Source organism: Gallinula chloropus, assembly GCF_964237585.1.
Source record: "Gallinula chloropus genome assembly, chromosome: 2".
NCBI lineage: Eukaryota > Metazoa > Chordata > Aves > Gruiformes > Rallidae > Gallinula > Gallinula chloropus.
The window spans coordinates 116,159,387-116,176,443 of NC_140086.1; the positions used below are offsets into that span (position 1 = coordinate 116,159,387).

A 17,057-nucleotide genomic window follows, 5' to 3' on the forward strand; every position below is an offset into this window, starting at 1 on the left:
AAGTTACAGTTAAAGATTCCTCCCCCCACACCCCCCCCCCCTTTGATTTATTCAGTAACGTAGTGTTAGACTAAAGGAGCCTCTTCCACAGCGCTACTTGATTTTCACATCAGCTGATTTTTTTTATTTTTTTTTTCTTGTGCCTTTTAAAAGCAGGATTTCTCCTGGGAAGGGGAAGAGAAGTAGGGCTTCCTGTGCACAAAGGGTACCCCAACAGGCAGCCCTCTGAGGTGGACCTGGCATGGGTGGCAGGGGGCCATAACCCAATGGGGCAAGTGCAGGGGAAGGGTCCTGAGTCTGTGGGTTATCTGTCACTGCTAAAATGGCTCTGGGAAGGCAGCGGTGATATAAAAATCCTTGTTTCCTCCTCACTCCCAATTGCCGTTCCAACACATGTAGCAGTCATCCAGCCTCCCAGTGCAGTGGGCAACCTCAAGTCCCCACTGGTAAGGAGGTGAAATGTCACCTGGATAATCCTGAAGTCAGAGGTTCAAGAAATACACCTTTCCTTGTCACACTGTTTTCTTTTATGATGGTTGCCCGTTTTGAGCGTGCTGGACAAGCGGAGGGCAGCCGTCGGCAAGAGTAGGCGAAGCAAATCCTGCTGGATCAGGGCCAGTAGTCTGTCAATGCTCATCACCTTTCAGGGGAGATACTTGGTGCATCTATGAGCAGAAGGATGTGTCGCTCTTGATACCAGAAGTTTGACTCCAATCTATGGTAAGAGTCAGAGAAAGTATTCCTGGAGATTGGTTTGGGCATTAAAAAAAAAATTTAAAAATGGGTGTGCGGAGAAGAGTTACTTTCTGTGTTGGTCTCCCTTTTCTCAGCTACCTTCCTCAAGAAGCTTGGGAAAATCTGGTCTGCCTCGGTTTCACCCTCTGTAAAATGGGACTAGCAATGATGAGAGACCCCTCCTTTTAGATCCCTGGATCAAAGGTACTATATAAGTTCAAAGTGCTGTTTCTATAGGGCATTATTGCCAAATTCACTATAAGCAATTCCATTGGGTACTTGATAACAACAGTAGAATCAGTCAAACGCCCTTGATGCATTGCATGGTCCCAGATACCTTTCAGAGCCTCTTTGTGTGCCATCCCACCCCCTGAGGTCTGCAGGGATGGGGCTTTTGGAGCCTGGATTTTGCAGGAGCAGGAGGGGTACAGTCCGTGTCTTTTGCCTCTGGCCCCTGAACTATGCACCGCTTTTCTTTTTGACCTGACGAGGACAACTGGAACTAGCCCTTTTAAAAACAGGTTTAAAACATACATATTTTTATATGTCTATATATATATGTATATATATAAACATTTCATAAGGCCTTTAACACATAATGCTAAACTCTTGTTGATTTTTTGGGGGTTGTTTTGCATGGTTTGTTGTCATTTTAATCCGTTATTTGTTTCACTGCAGAGTGGTTAGGATGCTTTTGGATCTAGACATGTTGCTAATAGAAATTTGGTTCAGATTAGCTTTGCAATTTTTTTTTGCTATTTGGTAGCTAACCCTTTTCTAAAATACCATCCTTTTTTTTTTCCTTTCAAGAAAACCCTACCCCAGGAAAACTCCTGACTTGATAGCTGGAAGTGTTACAATTAGGATTAACTTGTTAAACTGTTCTTTCAATTATTAAACTGTTTGTAAAATACATTTTGTGCTTCTGAGTTTGTTTTTTTTTTGAAGAGACAGTGTGTTACAGTTCACTATCAAGTAGAGTAAATGTTTGCTATTACAGTGCGGGGCTTCATGAGTAAATTCACCAACGGTCCAGTTATTCTTCTTCTACATTTCTTTTCCCTGCTAAGAAGCACAGAGCGTGTATGTGCAGCTTCAGAAGTTTCCTTAGAGCTCTTTTATACTTTAATAGGTTTGTTTTGGTGGCCGTTTGCTGGAGGAGTATGCCGCAGACATATTTTTTTCAAAAGGTCAAGCAGTCTTCTAACATGTCCATTGTGTATCACTGCAGTAAGAAATCCTCAGTGCAAAGGAGAGCTTCATGGTTAAATTTTAAAAGATAATGATTTAAATCTTTTTGTTAGCCTTTTCTCTTTTTTCCCCCTTTTTTTGTTTTTTTTTTTTTTTTACATCCTTAGCACCGCTTTTGGAGAATCAACTCTTAACACGGTAGAAAGCAGGAAGCCCATTAATTAAAAATAGCAAACAGCTAAATGTAAAATTAGTTGGTCACCTTTCCTTCTGAAACGCTGGCATTTAGCTATGTTTGTAAGGAACATAGTAACGAATGAGTAGCCGTGGCACTAATATAAGGACAAAGCGGAATTACCAATTACAGAAACATCTAGGGCTCTGGGCCTGAATCTTTGATTTCCCATATGGATCTTAAAAACGTATGCATAATTGGCTTCTAACCGTGCATACTCTAGGAGCATATTCAAGAATCAACTACAGATATTTTTTCAGACGCTTACTAAATATATATTCACTTGTCAGCAAAAAAAATACATCATTCTGATCCTATTAAAGGGGAAAAAAAAAAAGAAAAAAATGTTTTTCCAGCAAAGTGAAGTTGTAGTATACTACAAGAGTCACATATTTTTCACTTTCATACAGGAGTGAAGGGAAAAGGAGAGGAGATGCTTGCAATATTTAAGCACACTCTGAACTACAGGGCTAATCGGTGTAACTTCTACCTCATGCTGAAGAACTACAGTTTGTTAGTACATGTGAGAACCTTTGCTATATTAAAGCAAATAGCTGTGCTATTTGGGCTCAGTTTTGGTTAAAAAAAATTTAAATTGTTCTTTATGGACAAAGAGGGAATGAACCAAGTGAGATTTCACTTTTCTCAAAAATGACTGAAAAAACCCCAAACCTAATGCAAGGCTGTAACTCTGGGTCATTTTGAAGGAAATGGACACCCTAAAAACTGTTAATAGATAAGCGTAGAATATAGCGATCAAACCATCTTATTAACCAGTTGGAATGCCATAAATCAGGGTAGTCTGTAAAAATTGTTTCAAACATCAGAAATAGAATTGTCATTGGCCACTGATTTGATTTTTTTTAAAAAAAAAAGTTATTCTTTCCCCCAGTGTTCTTGTTTTGGAAATATGGAATCTGTGTTAGCGTATCCCTCTTTTAATTCAGTACATGTGAATGCCTACACGACTTTATATATCAGGTACGTTTCAGAAACCAAAGAAAAAAATCTCCAGCTGATTTAGCAGCTGAGGCATTACTCATCAGAATATCTGATTGCTGGCACGTTAAGCAGTGGAACAGAATCAACACGAAGCATTGCATCTCCCCATACTTGTATTTTAATTACAACTAACCAAACAAATATCTAGGCGGCTTTATCTTCAGAATCTGTCGCAGGATCATGTAAATAGAAAGCCACGATAGTGGTCCTTTTCAGAATGTCACCGTCAATTAATAGCGCAGCCCTTAAGTTTTCCTTTAAAATTCCTCTCTCTGCCTGTCTCTTAATGCTTATGGTTCTCACACTCCTCTTTTAAAACAATTGCAATGGTTGTGTTCAGGCACCCTGGCAGGAAAACCAGCCTGAAACGGAGGCAAAACACACTACCAGTCGTAGAGGTGTGACACCTTCCTTCTGTCTTCCCTGTCCACGCGAACCCCCTGATTTCTTGGAACTGTAAACCTTTAAAGGTCAATACTCTAAATATCTAGCTGTACTTGTATACAGTGCTGTCTTTAAAAAGGTAGTTAGCTGATAGCTAAATTTTTGCCTTTTTTCTTTCAATAGCTTTAGGCCAGATTTTCTTACTCCGAGCAATTGATTCTAATATATCGTATTAAAACAAAAGGCAGCTGATTAATAAGACCCCGTTTTTCTGTTCGCGCCACTCTTTCTTAATTATTGTGCAGTCTGAAAATATGAGAGGATCAGGGCAGGAATTTCATTCGATCAAATCTCCAAACAGGCTGCGCGTGGACTGGGGCTTCGGGTTTTCCTTACGCCAGGGAAAAAAATTTTCCTCTTCCCTTTCTAGCTGACACCCTTGAGCAGCTGTAAACATCTCTTGCTATCTAGAGGCTTGGCTCCCCTAACACGGTCCGAGCATCTTAAGAGTCCACCGGTCAAACGGATTTCACTGATGGTTAATCAAAATTTCCCTCAAAGCCTGCAGCACGCAGGTAGTAGATGGAGCGTTTCTGCAGGTTACGGCAAGGAAACGCCGTGCTTCTCAATGTCCCGGTTCTCAGTGTCTCACCCGCGTGAAATACGGGTAGCACCATACTCCAGGCACATACATACGGACACCATTGAAGAAAGGGTGGGAGCGATGGAGACAAGAGCTAGAAACTCCCAACGCCACAACGCGATTACAGTATGTTTTCCTTCCCTTGTTCTCTCAACTCACAGTAAATTTCATCCCAGCTCTTAGAAATCATCATTCTTTCCCCCTTTTTATTTCAAAATGGTTGCATATTTTTCATTCACGAAAAGGTTAAAGGCGTTTCCCCATCGCAGGAGGGATTATCTTACCAGAGGATTCTGGGACTGCAGATGTATACTGCGGCAAAATCCTAAATTCATCGGCAAAAAAAAAATCATTTCCAGACCCCAGCTGCTAAAAATAATAGAATTATAGTAAATCATTGATAAGATTAAAACATAAAGCCATTTTTACGTTCCAAAGTGCTCTAAAACACGACTCTTTTCTCTTAATTCATTTCTTAAATAATGCAAATTTTAAAGTAGCTTTTCTATCCCAAGCACGCAGCGCCATGAAATCGATAATTTTTGATCTTTTGGTTAGTAGGCAACATGGTGAGCTATTGCAGTGACTGCAGGCAGCAGACATGTTCTTGTCAGCTAAAAATTTTCATATTGTTTTTGAGTCCACGGAGATTTGCGGATGGGATGCAGCCAGTTACAGCTTCAGCTTGCACTTTGCTGGGGGGACGTAAACCAGCACCCTTTTAGATGCGCGTATAGATATAGATATATGTTTTAAAAACAAGAAGCATTACTGGATTTTAAACAAAAAATTATGTAAAAAGAATGGCTGGTGTGATTATAATCGCATCATGCAGGGTCCACGGTTTCCATTTAGTGAAATTTCGCAGAGGGCAACTTCTTAAGAACATCCCTGCTGTGCAGAGTGAAAAGCATGAACAAACCAAAGACAGAATTCATCTGTGTTTATATTTTACAGACAATGAAAAACCTACTCTTTGTATGCCTTTTTTTCCACCTTATTATTTCACGAAAACTGCAGCATTTTCCCCGCCCCCACCCGAACACTCACCACCCCAGCACTGCGGTGTTCGGTGTTTCTTTCTTTCTTTCTTTCTCTCTTTTTTTTTTTCCACCTCTTCTTCTTTTTTGCTTTCACAAATTCTGCACGCGCCATCTTTGTCTATTGTTACTCTTTTCTAATTTCTCTTGCCCATTCTCTTTCAAATCAGCTAATAAACAGAAGGCTAAATGCCTGATCAATGCTTACGTGTTGTATTCTCCCCATCTTTTTCTTCACGAGAAATAAAATAAATAATTAAAAAAAAAAAAAGCAAACCCACCAAACACCCCATGCCCCAAAATTTCTGTATTACCATAACCTGTTGTATACAGTGGTGATAAAAAAACATTATTAACATAATAGCAACAGCTGCAGCCTAAATAGAAGCTATGAGATAATAAATGTGCTACAACAAATTAATTTGCTGCAGGTGCTTGTGCTCTGAACTGCGTAACCCAAGCCATTTCAAGTCTGAATACAATTATTATTCCCCCCACACGCTAAAACAAAGTGCAGAGTGAAATATCCTGCTATTATAAATATCTTGTCCTGTCCCCCCAAACATTTTCACCATCGGCAAAGTGTGGAAGAAACGATTTTAAAACCTAAGTAGGGAGCTGTGGCATTAAAAAAAAATATTTAAAGAGGCTTCAAGTCATGTCCAGGCTTGAAGAGATAATTTCTGTTTATACATTAATTTGCACCTATTGTCTCTTAACCAGAGCTCTATAGGTAACGACGCACTGAGGTATTACATACGTGCAATTGGCAAGGCAGGGGCTGTAAACATCTCATTAGTAACAGATGCATATTTGTATATGTTGGTACTTCCATTTACTTCATTGCAGAGGGGGGAAAAAAAAATCTCTTTGCAATTTGGCTAGTATAATATGCAGCGAACTAAGCAGGGATTTTTACTGTTTGGCTTGTTGGGTTGGGTTTTTTTTTTCTGGTAAATATAGTGTTTATGGAAGCCAGTTAGTAGTTACCTTACAGGCATGCACCAGTGGCATGTTGCAGCCTTCTTCAGACTGCGAAGACGGGAAGTTAAATGAAGCCAAGTGATCTCTTTTCATTTGGGCACCATAATATAAAAATTAACCATGTCCTTTTTTTTCTTTCTCTCCCCCCCTTTTTCCCCCCAGCCTTTTTTTTTTACTGCTCACAGACCTAATTGTCTGAAAACTGGTGAAAAGGGAAAATTAAGGGCTCAGTTGTACTGGCTTTACTAGCTTTTTCATTGCCCTTTTTTTTTTTTTTTCCTTTGCAAATGTAATTAGAGAACTTGTGTGCTTTAAAAGATTGATTATTCTCATGGAGTAACCTTGAAATGTTCTTTCTGTGATCTGAAAAAAAAAAAACAAAGTATCATGGGTATCCTAAGAGAACTAATCAAACTGATTCCTGGCACAGGACACGTTTCCTCTGTGTCTCGGCATAGCTTTGTAGGGGTCGGAGAAGCTCCACCAACCCCTCTGGACGCGGTGCTGTCCGGGAGGGTGGTGCGGATAGGGAGGTGCGCTGAAACCCCGCCGATTGCCCAACCCTGGTTGGTGGTGATGAGCGCTTGCTCACATGAGTTGGCCCCGGGGAGGTCAATTGGATTACTCATGAGCGAGTGCCATGTTGCACAACTCCTCCCTAAACTAGAATTTGCATGTCTCAGAATCCCTTTTACCCGAAGAAGAAGAAAATGTATAATCAGTTAAGCAAAGACGTATGTACTGTGCTAGTGAAAATGGGTTTGGTTTTAATGCTGCTTTTGTATCAGCCTCTTGTTTTGTTTTTGCAGCTCCTCCAAAGATCTGATTTTTAATCTGTTAGTTGGGCTCAGCTTCCATCTATGTCCACAGCTATTTTCTCAGAATAACAACTGGGACATGAATTCCTAAATTTGAGGCATTCATCTCCATAATAGTTCATGGTAATGTGTCTCCCAGTCATCATCCAAGTGAGTAAATAGTATATAGAATTTCTGCATTCAGAGCACAGGGCGAAAATGAGCTTTTGCAGAATTCTGTGTGGGTATTTCCACAGCTCAGTGTCTCCTTCCTCCTGAAGTAAAGCTGGTGCTACAAATGAGTGGTGCTTTAGGCTCTGCCCTTCTGACCCCACCTAAAGAAAAGTAGTGTGCAAGTATTTCAGTGTCATGCTCTCCAGAGGCAGGGTGCTATTCATGCTCTCAAATGGTGTCTATATTTTGCTGGCAGGTGATTTCAGTAGGGAAGTTGGATCAACATTTCATAATTTGTTCATCCATCTAACTGATTCTTCCTACTGAAGTACCAGAGCAGCCTGTCTCAGGCTGACAGGATCACATCACACCATAGGTAAATCTGAAGCAAAACTGGAGAGCCAAAGCAGGACTGAGGAGCAGGTTTTCAGGTTATTTAGGAAGCTAGTGGAGTACTCCATACCATCCCATGCTCCTTGCTAGCAGGTTCTTTGGGAAATTTGCCTCCCCTCAAGCAAAATGCCTTGTTTGGCGTTCAGCTGGAAACCTGTCGGGGAAGGCATGACTGATGCAACCCTGCACGGGAGAAATACGTGTGTCGGGGAACAGTGACTTTACACAGCAGAGCATTACGTGGTGGGAGCCATGGGTGGCTTCATTAAGAAAGCATATGCAAATATTTTCAGAGGTATTACACCACCCAATTCATGTAGTGGTGGAGAAAAAGGGAGGTACAAGAAGCTGTTTATCTTTCCAATATAAAACACTCTCTCCTCACCGAAGAAAGAAAAGGAAGAAGAGGAGATCTGATAGCTGGCTCTGGAGAAAAGCTGATAGTTAAGTGTAAGGCAGCCTGTGTAGTGCAGGTAGTGTGACTGGCAATGTTTCATTGCTGTGTGTATGACTGCAACAAAGCAGGGACTTTTTTTTTTTTCCTTTTTCATGGGAAAATGTGACTCAAGATAAAGCTTTATTGTGAATGTTGAATATGGGCCTAGCCGTGACCCAATCCAGAAAGCATTTGTTGAGATTTAAGGAAGATCAGTGGGACTACCCACATTTAAAAAAAACCTAAAATCACCTGAGTGATCATGTTAGTACTTTATTGTATCTGGTAATATCTGCCCTTCTGTATAATTATAAATGATTTTTTAATCTTTTTTTTTTTTAATTTGCCTCACCTCAGTTTCTGCAACCTGTTCTGTTTCTTCAGCACTGGAAATGTGAACGTGAATGCATGAGTCTGAAGCACTTTCCTGGGCTGTGCTCATCTGCTCATCCACAGACTCACCCATTCATTTGTGTGGGTTTTACAATAATGTTTTGTTACTGTTTTGTGTCAATATTTGCTACTGCACTGGCTCTGCCTTTTTCCTTCCACCCACCTTTCTCCTCATGCGCGCACGCGCTGCCAGGGAAGTGTGGTTTGACTGAAACCATTCCAACAGATATTGCCATTTACAGCAGCGTCCCTGGGATGTAATTTCTCAGGCAGCGTCCATGGGGCTGGGTCAAGGGAAAGCAGCACATGGATATGCTACTATGCATACCCAGGGGGTCCCTGCAGCCCCATCCCCAGCCAGCCCGCTCGCAAGTCCAAAGAGGGCTGTGCCACATCTCAGGACATGAGTGCTGTACAGCTGGAGGTTTTTGGGTCAGGGCATGGGTTAGCAGTTTCTGAGCTCTTCTTTTGCCTCTCTGCAAGGCTGGAGGAGTCAGGCTCTCTTTCCTTGCAGGAGGGTGGCTTGCAGAGAGTCTTTGGGTGAAGGGCTTAACTCTGGGCACCCAAGTCTCTAGAAACAGAAGTAGGGAAAGATCTTTGCCAACTTTACCAATAAATTCACCTAACCCCATGTGTATGAAATACGGTGAGGCAGAGATGAAGCTACTATGATTTCTGGGGAAGCCCTAGGTGAGAGGGCTGGGTCGGCAGCTATTTCCTTCTCATAAGCTTCTTCCTTTGCCCTTCCAGTGTTATGGTTTGCCATTGCCTTTCTCAACCATCGGGTTTCTGCTCCCATTTAGAAGCCACACACCTTCTCAAATTACTTCTTTTTTGAAAGCTGGTTAATGCTACTGCACAGTGGAGCCATTCTCCCACTCACCACGGCGAGGCCTCCTGTTGTGGTGCGTGGTACAAAGAGACTCGAATATGGTGGAGCTTATGCTGCAAGGAAGAAGGAGCCGATCAGGAGGTCTGCGAGGGGAGGGATCTGTGGTGTGAAATCTGCAGTGTGAATGGGAAAAAAAATCCAACAGAAGAAGGGGGACGTCAGCTGCCAGCACTGTCTCCTTTGAAGATCTCCACAACCGGAGAGAGGATCAGGTTGCCAACTAACTCTCTCTTCCTGAGACATCCTGCCCCTAAAAAAAGGAGAGTGGAGCACAGATTGCCAGGGGCCTTTTCTTGTCGCCCCCTCACCCTGTGAGTCTCCCACTCTGCCACCACCACCACCAAGGGACTCATAACAGGGCAATAGTCCCCCTCAATGGCTCTGCTGCAGCCAGACCAGGGGGCAGGGGCACAGGCCCTGTGTAACTTGCTAACCCATTGCATTTACCCACGGCATTTGGGATGGAAAGAGCCAGCACCTGCGGGGGTTATTTGCTTTCAAACCCATTTGTTTCTAACATAGGGTCACCCCTGGGTAAATAGCCAGTTTCACCCAGGTACACTGTTTTGTAAACTCTTTGGCTGCGTTATTTAGTGAGTGATGGTAGATACAGTGGGGTCACAGAAGGGAGAGGAGGTGCTTTTCTAAACAGGTGAAAAAGTGTGAGAAAAAGTATTTTTTTGGCATGAATTTCCACGTGAATGAAGGTGTGAGCAAGAAAAAAAAAAAGAAACTGTTTTGGCATGGACAGAGTTAAATATGAGTTTCACATTTTTTTTAAAAAACATACAGATGATCCGAATCTATTCATTATTTGAAATTCATATCGGGTCCTGTGCGTGAAGTGTAAAACTGATACTGACTTTTAGGAATGTCCCACAAGACCTTTATACACCTACATTCTGTTGCTTTTCCTTTCATCCTCTTGTCAGTCAATACTTAACCCTTTTGGATTCTGACCTTTAGATAGTGTGAGGGCTTGGTATAGAGCTGATCAGACAGTTAAAAGGATATTCTTGCATATTTTCACAAATCAAAGCACTACGCTTGGTTTACTGTGATTTGTGGGTTATATTATTACAAGTACACAGGAGCTTGTTCACTGAGGCACCAAGTGGCTCAGAATCTTCCCTAATTTGTTTCACAAGCCTTTACTCATTTGAGAATCTGTCCCGTACATTTATTATTATTTATTCTTCCTTGCATGTTAAATCACATATCTGAAAAGCACCCCTTGTCAAATCAGCAAGTGCAAAAGCTTCAATGTGATTTGTACAGTCATTGAGCCCCCCTAAATAGTCAGAGCAAACAGTCTGAGAAAGAGTGTATGAGTCCAGTTAGTAAGCACCAATACGACTTTAAAAAATCCTCTGACCCAAATGATAGGAAATGTGTAAAATAATGACTAAACAAAAATATTCAACCATCTCTACACATCTAAAACATTTCCAAGTACATACCCATCTCAGACTCATAGTAGCATCCTTGACTGTCATCTAGCTTCAGGAGTATAAGGAAATTGTTAAAGAAAAGGTGACAATAATACGTCTTGTTGGAACTCAGAACCAAAATGAAGCAGCTGTACATCAGAGAGAAAATCTGAACCAAGAGACTGATAATGAGTGTGGCAAGTATTTTTTCTTGCTTATGGGTGGAAAAGCCAGCGAAGTCTCCGTTTGAAGACAAAGCATATAGTAATGTGATCATAAAAACCTCCTAATGGGGACTATGTGATGTATGGTAAATGTATTCCTTTCAATACATTATTCCCTCTACATGCAGTCTTTCAAGGCTGCCTCAAACTGTAGTGGGGATACGATAGCATCCACGCAGCTAGATGTGGGCAGAGCTGAACCTCCCGTTTCATTACTATTGCTGTTATTTGCTCTCTTATTGTTTAATACGTGTATCACAGCAGCTCCTCGGAAGCTCAGATAAAAAAACGTCACCCCGCTTTTGTAAGGCGGTGTGCAGACATTGCCAAGGCACTGCCAGTGCTCGGAAAAGCCTGCAATTCATGGAAACGAGTTACGTTCAGAGGGTGGGGAGAGGAGTACAGTAATTATAGGTGGGGTTGGTAGTATTACCTGTTATTAAGGGCTTGCCTGACACTTCCCATTTTAAGACCTGTTTTTGGTGGTTTGTAACTACTTAGTAAACTTTAACCATTTGTCTTTCACTAGGCTTCCATCCTCAGCTCCTGGTGTTATTAACAGGCTGATTTATTTCATTTAGGCATCACGGCAGGATTGGGGATGGGGGGGGGGGGGGGTGTGACAGAGGGAGCAGCAGCTTTAGAAAAAAGAATAGGAAGAAATGTTGTCATTGTGCCTTTCACAGTTTATTTGAAATAGGGACTTCAGTATTACAACGTCACCATGTTTCCTTCTATTGCCCCGGCTATTTCTCTGCATCCGGCTGTGAGCTCTTGTCTTAGGTTTGTCTTTCTGTCCTGCATTTGTACAGTACCTTACACATCCAGGTGTTGGTCCGGGACTGATGCACCTATAAGCTACAGCAGTGCCAAAAGATACCCTGGTTTTGCACAGAGTCAATGGGGTGGGGGGGGTGGGGGGGCGTTGAGGCAAAGAAATATTCCCTGTCCAAAAATCCTTCACTATCTCTTCCTTATCAATTGTGATTCCCTAATTGTTTAGCTTTCCCCTCACACTTGAAATCCCGGAAATATTTCATATTCAAATATGAGTGGCTTTTTCTTGTCAACAACAGCTTCTTTTAGTACGTGCTGTTGCTAAAAATAAAAAGGCTGTTTTCCAGGCTCTGTTTAAACAGACACGCGGTGCTGTTCAGGGATAGAGCCGAGCAAAATCTTATTCCCACTACCTGTGTGTTTGGAAGCAGCACAGAGAGGAAGGGATTGAGCCACTGAGTTCATGTTTCCACTGGAAATACAAAACAGAGGGCCAAGATTCATTAAGATTGTTATACTAAGTCAATATGACCTTTCCCTTTGTATTTTGCTTCCTTCGATTGACTTGAAATTGGACTAAGCAGCGAGCATCGTGTTCAAGACTTATGAATTCCTTCAGCAAGGGCTGTTGTTTTCAACTGTAAAGGGGGTCGTTGTTTCAATAGTCATTTTTGTGTTACCCCTAAAGCCTCAAGGGCCGTTTCCGTTTCGTTCACCTCCTTTATAGTCAGTATTTTTCACCCCCATTAGACTAAAGAGTGACAAAATCTCACTTAATTTGGCCTTTTAGAATAAGTGCAAATAATCACTGGTTTCACATTACAATACCAAGTTGTTAACATTGTGCTTTCTGTACCCGAATCCCAATCCCGCAAAGTGTTTTGGGTTCTTTTGATTCAGGTTTAATTACGACCATTTTTGTCCCCCAGCAAAGTGAACATCCCTGACATTTGCCAAATCTGCCCTTACATTTAACCAAGTCAGTAACAAAACAAAATAAAACAAAACAAAAAAATTGAAGGCTGAATGTTTGAAGCTGTTCCTATTGGGATTAAGGATGAGTTCCTAAATGCAGACCTGTGTTCTCTCCTTGTAACCTGGTTATGGACCGTGTAATCTACGGCACACTTTTAGAGTGTAATCACATGGAAAAGTCCTTGGCCAAAAAAAGCAGGGAAACAACACTAGATCTCAGCAAACCACAAATGTGCTCCTACATCTGAGTGTGGGCAGACCCAGGAGCTGAAGACTATGCCATACATCATGCAGAGGGCAATTTTCTGCTGATTTAAAAAAAAAACCCCAACATCTCAACACAACATCTTGTAACAAATCTGATTTGACCTAAGATCTTCATGTGGCTTTGATTTGTGATTAATTTATTCTTTCCTTCCTGGGTGGCCTCTCTTAGCTTTCAATGATGTAGCAAAACACATCCCCCTACCCTTCTACCCCGTCTTTTAAAAGCAGCCAACAGTCCTTGCTCACAGGTCTGCCAGCTGAAAAGGCAAAACTGGCTTTCCCACCCCCCCATTTTAAGGCTGTACCCTTTACACACATGCACATGCACCGCACTCCTGCGGGGGGTCAACGGGAGTGTATTTTGCAGGGATTGAGAAGAGAACGCAGCCCTGTCTTGCCGGTGTTTTTCCTAGGATCAGGTGGAAAGATGGTATTTGCAGGACACAGTTTGCTGGCACCATGCCAGGCTCATGCCAGCTGCTGCAAATGCATGGTAATCAGCCTATTTCTATGCGAAAGAGCTTATTGCTAATAATTTCTGTCAGCTTCTAACCGATTAGTGTTTTGGTTCGTTTGGGTTTGTGGGTTGTTTTTTTTTTTTTTAAATCAGATGTTTACAAAAAGTATTTTATATTTTTTTTAATGCAGGGTTTTAATGCAGTACTAATGATTATCGGCTCCATCTGACTCATCCAGCCCAGAAAACAACTTCTGTTGGTTATTCTAATGCTAAGAGCTGCAAATAAATAAACGAAATCCTCAAACAACTTGATTTTTCCTCCTCTCTGGAATAAATGTGAACAAATTTCACAGTAAGAAGCAGAATCTGCAAATAGCCAGGCTGTAACCATTTGGGCTACGCGTGTGCTGCTGGGAAGGGGCAGCAAATGGTGGGTGAACCTGCTAGGAGTCAAGAAGACATGAGTCAAATTCTTTAGAAACCATCAGACCTAGAGTGATGATTTCACCATCCGATGCGCAGAGCACTGTTGAAGAGCCGAAGTATCCACTTTGAGCTGCTCTAACAATAATTAGAAGTATGGAGGAAGATCCTGTAAATGCCCCTGTGAGTGTTAGACAATCTATGTTCTTCTGGTGCTGCACCTTTTTTTTCTCCACCCCCGCCACAACCAATAAGGAGGAAAATAAGGAAAAAGAAGTAAGTGTCCAATACCAGTCTGGTTTCCAGGTAACATATATCTGTATCTCAAAGAGTTGGCGTAGGCCATCTGAGGGCCCTGGGGGCTAAATTGTTCATAAAGACCAAAACTTACCAGGAGCTGGTCGTTCTTCCATGGCAAGCTGAGTGGGATGGAAGAACCTGAATTTCTTGCTCATCCAATGTGTGGCTAGACAGGTCTTCATCAGCAATCTCATGACTTTCATGAGCTTGAAATCCACATTAACATTTTTAAATAACGAGCAATAAAATGTATGAGATTCCAGGCTTTCCAAAAGTTTATTTATAGCCTCATATACTGACAACCAAATTCCTGTGTACACTGCCATCCCCAGCTGATTTTATTAGGTGAGCCTCTGTTGGATCCCCATCCCCAAATGACACTTCCCATTCTAGAGGGGCCCTTAGATAGTTGTATGTTGGCTCTCTAGCTTTCCTCCAAATGAGATATGTAAAAGACTAATCTTTGTTCAAGTGGTAAGCACCAGATTTATTTCTGGTATGTATAATGGAAGGGATTTGGCTTGACTTCTCCATTCGTGCTTGCCTTAAGTCCTCATAATTCCCAACAATATAATATCACATGGGAGGTAAATTCCTCTGACACCTCACCCAGCATAGCCTATAACTATCCTCTGAAACATCCGGTTTAGAAGGAAAGTCCAAAGAAGCATCATGATGCTCCTGTGGGGGTGCCCCACTTAATGAAATTTTCTGGAATGGGTAAGAGAAAGGAAAACTCGGAGAGGGCTTCATGGAGGTGAAGACTAGAGGGTCAGAGGTGATGCTGTTAGACTCCTCTGATCCTCTTCTAGAAGGGACCTAATCTCGATTTAAATTTACCAGGGCCAGGGAACCCAGGAAAACCTTTTGGTGATTCTTGTAGCAGTCAAACATCAGCTCTTCTAGAGTCAAGTCTGAACTTGTCCAGTTTCAACTTGCAGCTGCTGGGTGGTGTTACACCTCTGTCTTCTGTGCCACACAGCCCAGTATGAAACTCTGTTCTTAACAGACCAATCATATCCAGTCCTTCAATTCATCCGTGACAAAATGTTAACCTTTTACTACATAAAGGAAGTTTTCCAAAGCTGCTGTGCTTTACAGCTTATTGACAACTTTCTGGACCACAGTCACCAAAGTTCATACGTCTAGACTGTGCCTTAGCTGCAAGGTGATGTGTGGTGGGCCAAAGCTGTTGAGCTCGTTAACCAGCTCCACACATCCAGGCAGCAGCCTCTGGGACAGCATGATGCTGGACACTGGAGTTCTTTGGTGGGAACCCAAATTCTAGCAGCCCCCTACATCTCTCCTTGGAGATCCCAGGAGGCAAAGGCCAAGGCACATGGCCTGGCTGGTCACGGCTGAATGAGGCACATGTGTATGACTTGCCCACACAGATAAAAGTTATATCCCCGCCAAAGAATTGTGCCAACCCACGATTTCTGCTTCTTGGCAGTTCCCCAGAAGTGGAGTCACACTGATAGACAGGTTGCTTTCACAAAATGAGGCTGCAAGATGGTTAGGATTCACAGACAGGCTTAGGCCTTCGCTGGATGAACAGTGCCAAAATACAAAACGCAGCCTCTAAATGCCAAGGTTCTCCCACCCTTGACTTAGAGATTTGGTCTTTTGGCTGCTGCATCTCTTAAGGAAATAGTACTCACCTGACTATTCACCATGACCAGGCTGTTACTGCTTCCCAGGACAGCGTCCCCGATTCTGTAACAACCTCCTATAGCCACAGCTTCTTTACACCTTTATATCGGGGCGTATTAGAAACACGCTCTTTGTTGACTAACAGCTCGCTCTGCATCAGTGACTGATCTTCTTTGTTCACCCTCATCTGCCTCATAGAGGATGTTACGTTTTCTTCCAGGTCACTGATAAAAATGCCAAGTAACTCATCTAGTTTTGTTAGCAGAAAGGGCCCATGTGACTGTCCCTTGCAACTTCTGGGTTCTTGGAAAATTTGGGTTTCTTACGATATCAAACACAAACTCCCCTCCCTAAAGGTAAGCTGCCTTGGAAATGACTCCTATCAATATCCCCCTTGTATTCCAGAGCGCAGCTCTACTGCACAGGGAGAAGAGATTTACGCATATTGAATTCACTGTTATTACTTTGACAAATAGCATAATCCCTCAGAGCTAGTTCCTGCATAATCACTTCTGTATGTTTTTACTGACCTTAGAAACAGAACTAGAGATAAGAATAGTTGAGAAGATGGAAGACAGCTTACCAGACCCTCCTTTGCTCCAGGCTCGTACCAGCTGCCTGTAAAACCGTTAAAAGATGTGCTCCAACTTCCAGTGTTTTCTTCATTTTTCTGGTGACAAGGACACCCTTTTAAAAGTTTGGGTTAAAAGAGGAACATGTTTTGAAGGAATGCAAGGGAAGAAAACACATTTTTATTTTGCATAACAGTCCAAACTTATCTCTGTATCTATGTGTGTTTTAATCATGGTACGGTCATCAGATGTTACTCAGAGGGAGTCAGGCAGGGCTGAAACCCCAAGCAGGTGGATTAAGTTTAATGATCAACTGAAATGGGAGCCAACATTGTTTGGTTTAAGACATTTTAATGCTTTATATTTAAAAGCCTGAATAAAAATTGTGTTAAATCCATGTTACCTTCTCCTTGTGATTAAGCATTTTGCAGACCTGTGTTGATGGTGTAATTACATAGCTGGGAGTATCTTTTGCCCCCCAGCATGTTCTTAAGGAAAATATGTCTTCTTCACAGAGCCTGTAACAGGGTGCTATCCAAGTTCTAGAATACCAAATTTTGTAAAACTAATTATTCTCTCTTTTCTTTTTCTATTTTTTTTAATTCCTCTTCTTCCTCATCTTTCATATATAGGATTTGCATTTGCCTGGGTTTCTGAATCCTCTGAAGAAACTAAAT

At 42.0% G+C, this 17,057-nt stretch overlaps 1 long non-coding RNA gene across 1 annotated transcript; it reads left to right on the forward strand.

Moving 5' to 3' along the window:
• The first annotated feature begins 216 nt into the window (after window positions 1–216).
• LOC311205945 lies at window positions 217–1,578 on the forward strand. Its single transcript, XR_014618183.1, has 3 exons — window positions 217–720; window positions 831–939; window positions 1,546–1,578. It is a non-coding gene; the product is annotated as an uncharacterized lncRNA (long non-coding RNA).
• Window positions 1,579–17,057: the final 15,479 nt, after the last annotated feature.